General features: G+C 40.6%; 1 protein-coding gene across 4 annotated transcripts in view; it reads left to right on the top strand.

Moving 5' to 3' along the window:
- Positions 1 to 5,098, top strand: part of LOC103154717 (proline-rich protein 12-like) — an 88,280-nt gene that overhangs the window by 32,207 nt on the left and 50,975 nt on the right. The window lies entirely within an intron of this gene.

Genomic DNA, 5,098 nt, shown 5'->3' with positions numbered 1-5,098 from the left:
TTTTAATACAAAGTTGACATTATTCAAAATGTCTTTGTTATGACAACTTGACATTAACCAAGAAATCATTACTGTTTAAACTTTACTTTTAGTAACATAAAGTTACCTCATTTTTAAAGTGAAATCAGTAATTATTTTATAACAAATTTATATCAGTAATGATATAAAATAATAATAAAATAATATGAAATCAGCGTGATGCGTGACTCCAAGGAGAGCGCGAAAGTTCCTCACCAGGCTGAACCTGCATGATGGGGTTAGCGCTGCTCGTTATCCACAAACGCTCCGGCCAAACGGGACCAGACATAAACTTTACAGGGAAGGCAGACAAAGAGCCACATGCTGGGCAGCGTGTTGAGATGTAAACACCGCATATAATTGTTCGTTCACAAAGATAAATCATTCTCACCGCTCCACAACGCGCCTCTGAATTTGCTATAAGTTATTCCTGCGGTTCACTTTGAGCTGCGCAACCAGAGCTAACGCGGCGGGTTTTAAACTCTTACCTAGAGTTCTCCAAAGGATCATAATTCCTCACAGTAGGTTGATGTAAATATCCATACAGGTCAGCCTGTGTCCAGTTTGAGTGAAAGGAGGCGTGTGCGATCCCGCTGAGGTAAAGCAGCGGCAGCACGCGAGGTAGCTGTGTGATTAGTCTGCGTGCTGTCGGCTTTAAATGCATAAACTATAAACCTATTATAAATCTGTCCTTTAGGAATAAATCTGCTCTGCTAGTGAAATGCTAAGAGCAACAGAGATGCTTGCAGCTCGGCTTAAAAAAAAAAAGAAAAGCGATTATTAGGCCCGAGCAGCTAAACGCTGCGAAGGCCTATTGAAATTGTGCTGTAAATTATTATTATGCTTCCGTAAAATAAATTGGCTTTTTGGGGGCTTTAACATATTCAAAATGTGGCGGGAGCGGTGTGATAAGAATTGGGAACTTAAGTTTAAAAGCACTATTTTAATAAAATTGGTTGCAATGACTCCACTAAAAAGTTACCTTTAAGGCACACAGACCCACTACAGATGAGGCTTGAGACAATCTCACAATTTAACAATTTTATTTATTCCACAATTGTTTAATCAAAAATACTAGTCTAAAATCACTCACACATTAAAAGTCAGTGCTAGCTCAACTCAGGGATGGGAGTGCAATTCGGGGTAGTGTCCTACAAAGAAAAGAAACACAGCAAAAGAAACAAGGCAAAAAACAAGAAAAATTGTGCACCAAACCAGAAGGAGTACCACCATGCGGAAAGTCCACCACCAACACTACGAGCTGACCGTTCCTGTCAAAATAAAGGAGAGAGACATTCAAATTACAGACAATACAATTATGCAGTTCAGCCCATGACCATTCAAGCAGCAATAGTCCAAATTAAGAGTCTGTCCGGGGAGAAACCGATCCGCTGTAGCAGACGCCACTCAGAGTGGCAAGAAGGATTAGTCCGAGCTGATCACCAATCAGCCCAAATCAGCCACACTGGACGAGTGATAGGAGCCAGCTTTACGCCAACCAGGACGGCGGGCATGAAGCCAGCAAACAGGACGACAGGTAGGCAGTTGACAGATTATCCAGCTGACAGGCGGACCGCCAGTCAGGAACAACCAGAACAGCAGGCAAACAGCCGGCCAAGGACAAACAGCCAGCCAAGGACAAACAGCAGCGGCTATCAAAAATAAATGTTAGAAATGGAATCTAAAAGCATGCAAACTCTAGCACTTCACTTACCACTGTGCTCTTTATGTAGTGCCTCTAACAGGAAGGAGGAAACGTGGAGCTTGTACAGGCGGCCTGGATATACAACAAAAGCTGAGCTAAAGCTAAGCTAACAAATGTCAGGTGTGGGAAGATTCTTACCAGAAGGATGATTGATCAGCGATCAGAGCGCCGTTAAGCGCATTGTTTGAGCGCACGCATTAATTTGCAGCTGTTATACAGAAAATGTAAATAAATCACAAGTAATAAGCTTGTTTGAGAGAGGTGAAGCCTGCCTTACCTAGCGTGCAGCACCAACAAACGCCGAGGTCTGAACCGGAAGGAAAACAACGTCATGTCAACCAGGTGAGGGAGGGCCCTTTATATACAGGCAGCCAGCGCCACAACCAATTAAATTCAGGCACTTGTGTGGTGCGTTCAGAGGCTACAGGGCATACTGCCACAAAAAACTCACCAAACTTGGCGGACGCGTCAAGTCTGCATGAAAATTACATTTTTTAAGGTCATCGCAAAAATCGCTAAAGAAATGGCTCAACGGCGCCACCTAGCAACTTTCAAAAGACCCTTTCCTATTAACTTAGTTCATCGTAGAGACTTGAAATTCGGTACTCTTGTAGAGCTCCTCAAGACGCTCAGAATTTACAATTAATGTCATAGTGCAAGTATGACAGGAAGTAGGCCATTTTGGATTGAAGTTGCCATTTTGACCCCATTTTGGCCGTTTACAGCCTTTGCATTTGATCAAACTCCTCCTATGGATTTTAATCAATCGGCTTCAAACTTGGTCAGTTGGTTCATAAGGCATGGCCGATTAAAAGTTATCAAAACGGTGAGATGTTTTGTTCAACGTCTTTGTTTTGTTCACTTTATTTGTTCCTTCAAATAAAGTGTTACCTCATGTTTTACTCTGAACGGTCCATTTCTGACCCCTTTGACCTAATCAAGATGAAACTGTGTCCACAGACAGAAAACATGTTGGTGAAATGTGGATTCCAACTCCGTTTGTTTTTGATGGAGGAGGTGGTGGGCGTGGCGGAGTGGCGAAGTGACCTGTAACGCCGTTGCTATACGTTTGGCTCTAGATTCCACAATTTTGAGCCGAGCTGCACCAAACTCACTGGGATGCATCCTCATCCATCCCCAAATAGGAATCTATAACAGTCGTTGATGGGTGTGGCCTAATTTCTCTACAGCGCCCCCTAGAATATTTTAAATGATCAGCCCCAAGCCATTTAACCTAGAAATATGAAACTGGGTACACATGTGTATCTTGCCAGGACGTACAAAAAAGTCTCTTGGACCCATGGTGCAAACCCAACAGGAAGTCGGTCATTTTGGATCAAACCCGTCATTTCCTGTTTTTCATACACATCGCATTTGATCGAACTCCTCCTACAGCTTTTGAGATACAGACTTCAAACTAACTCAGCACACTGTTGAGACATTGTAGATGAAAAGTGTTCAAAAGAATTCTCGTACATCAAAGCATGTGGGCCTGGCTAAGTGTCAAACTTTGACTTTTCTCCATGAAACATGAATGTGCAATAACTTCCAAATGCCAGGTCAGAGCTCCATCAGACTTTCCATGTCTCATTATAGACCAGCCTTGATCACATTAACATGGTCAATTAATGACATCACATAAGCCCCGCCCCCTTCCAACAGGAAGTCACCTGTTTTTTCTGCTGGATGTCTTACTTTTACTCTATGATTCAAATGGGTTGAATGCTGTTCCAACAAACATAAGAAGACATGATGATGACCTCTGTGAATTTTGGCTGCTGGCTGAACTGTGTGGGCGTGGCTAAATAGCAAATTGCAATGCTCGCCATATATCTATGATCGTCTCTAATTCACACATGCATCATCCGATTTGCACCAGACCTTTTATGATTGACTCTGGTGAACCTCTAAAGAGCCCAATAGCAATTTGACTCCACTGCGCCCCCTAGATTAATGAAACCGCTATATCTTCTCGCTACATCGGCCGATCTGCACCAGATTTTTGGTGCATCATCGGGGAGCACTGCAGAACTCATCGATGAGTATGGCCTGGCGGACGGGTACGGGAGCTGCATGAGAACATCCGCGGTGGCTGGTGGGCGGCGGTGCTGGGACCCCCGCAGTGGCCCATAGGCCGGAGCGGCGCAGAGCTGCGAGGGCTGCTCGAGGCTGCTTGCAGCTTTAATTATTATATTATTATTATTTTATTATTATTATTATTATTATTTTCCTAGAAACGTAAACAAGTAACGCTTAGCCTGGCGGCGGGGCTAGTAAAGCATAATATACTGGGGGAAACCCTGATAATACATATAAATATATACGAAGTATATAGTAACAGCATGCTTGTACCAATGTTAACATAACTTTAAACACACTGAAATATAATTGTACCACAATACACTTTTAAAAAATATATTAAATAAAAGTATACTTTAAGTGAACAAAATATGTATTTGCTCAAGTGTACCAATCAAACAATATGCTTTTAAATATATTTTGTGCATATTTTACAAAATATGCTCAAAATAGAACGTTTTAAAATTCCCTTAAAACTTACTTTAAAGGTAAACTATTAAATATACAGAAATTTCAGTATGTTTTAAATTACATTTCAATGTAATTTAATTAAAAAAGCTGATGATATGCTTTTTTAGGTGCCTTAATAATCTTTTACTATTTTGTTAAAATGGCAAAAAATAAAAAAAACTTAATCCTTATCGAACTTAATGTAATGTTGTTTAACAAAGTAGTAAATAATGTGTTCATGCCTCAAAACAAACATTGACAGTTTAGTGACAGAGGTTATAGATCAAAAACAATACTTGTCCTTAACACTAAATGTAACAGGTATTTTCAGTTTTACATCTCTCTGAATATGATCTGTTGTTTTCAGTTTTTTTTTTATTAAAACACAGAAGCTATTTTTACCCAGACCATTTTCAGATGTATGATGTAAGATCTATCTATTAGTGAACGGTATTGGTTCCAGTTCACACTCCAGACCAGATGGTGGTGGTAATGCACACTTTCAGTTTTTTTGAAAAGTGCGATAAAAAGAAGATGGCACTTTTCCCAGCATCATCGTGAGCTGGGGAGGAGAAGAAATGCTGTTCATATTTGCCATTTTTACTGGCATAATATTGCCTTAAAAGTAGAGAGAGCCTTGATAATAGTAGTTTTGGTAAATTCAACCTGGTGACGTCCTATTCAGAGTTAAATGATAACACATATGATAACACATCAGGACAAGAACTGGGTGGAAATTAAATGTGGGTCACAAAAGGAGCCCGAAGGGACGGAGGCTGCTAATGTGTTGCTAGCTGGTGGTAAGTTTGCTTCAAAATGCTAATTATCTTTGTTTATTTATAAACA

The sequence above is a fragment of the Poecilia formosa genome, unplaced genomic scaffold (genome assembly GCF_000485575.1).
Source record: "Poecilia formosa unplaced genomic scaffold, Poecilia_formosa-5.1.2 Scaffold396, whole genome shotgun sequence".
In the NCBI taxonomy this organism is placed as follows: Eukaryota; Metazoa; Chordata; class Actinopteri; order Cyprinodontiformes; family Poeciliidae; genus Poecilia; species Poecilia formosa.
The sequence above is the reverse complement of the archived record's forward strand: the minus strand, read 5'-3'. Positions and strand labels throughout refer to the sequence as shown.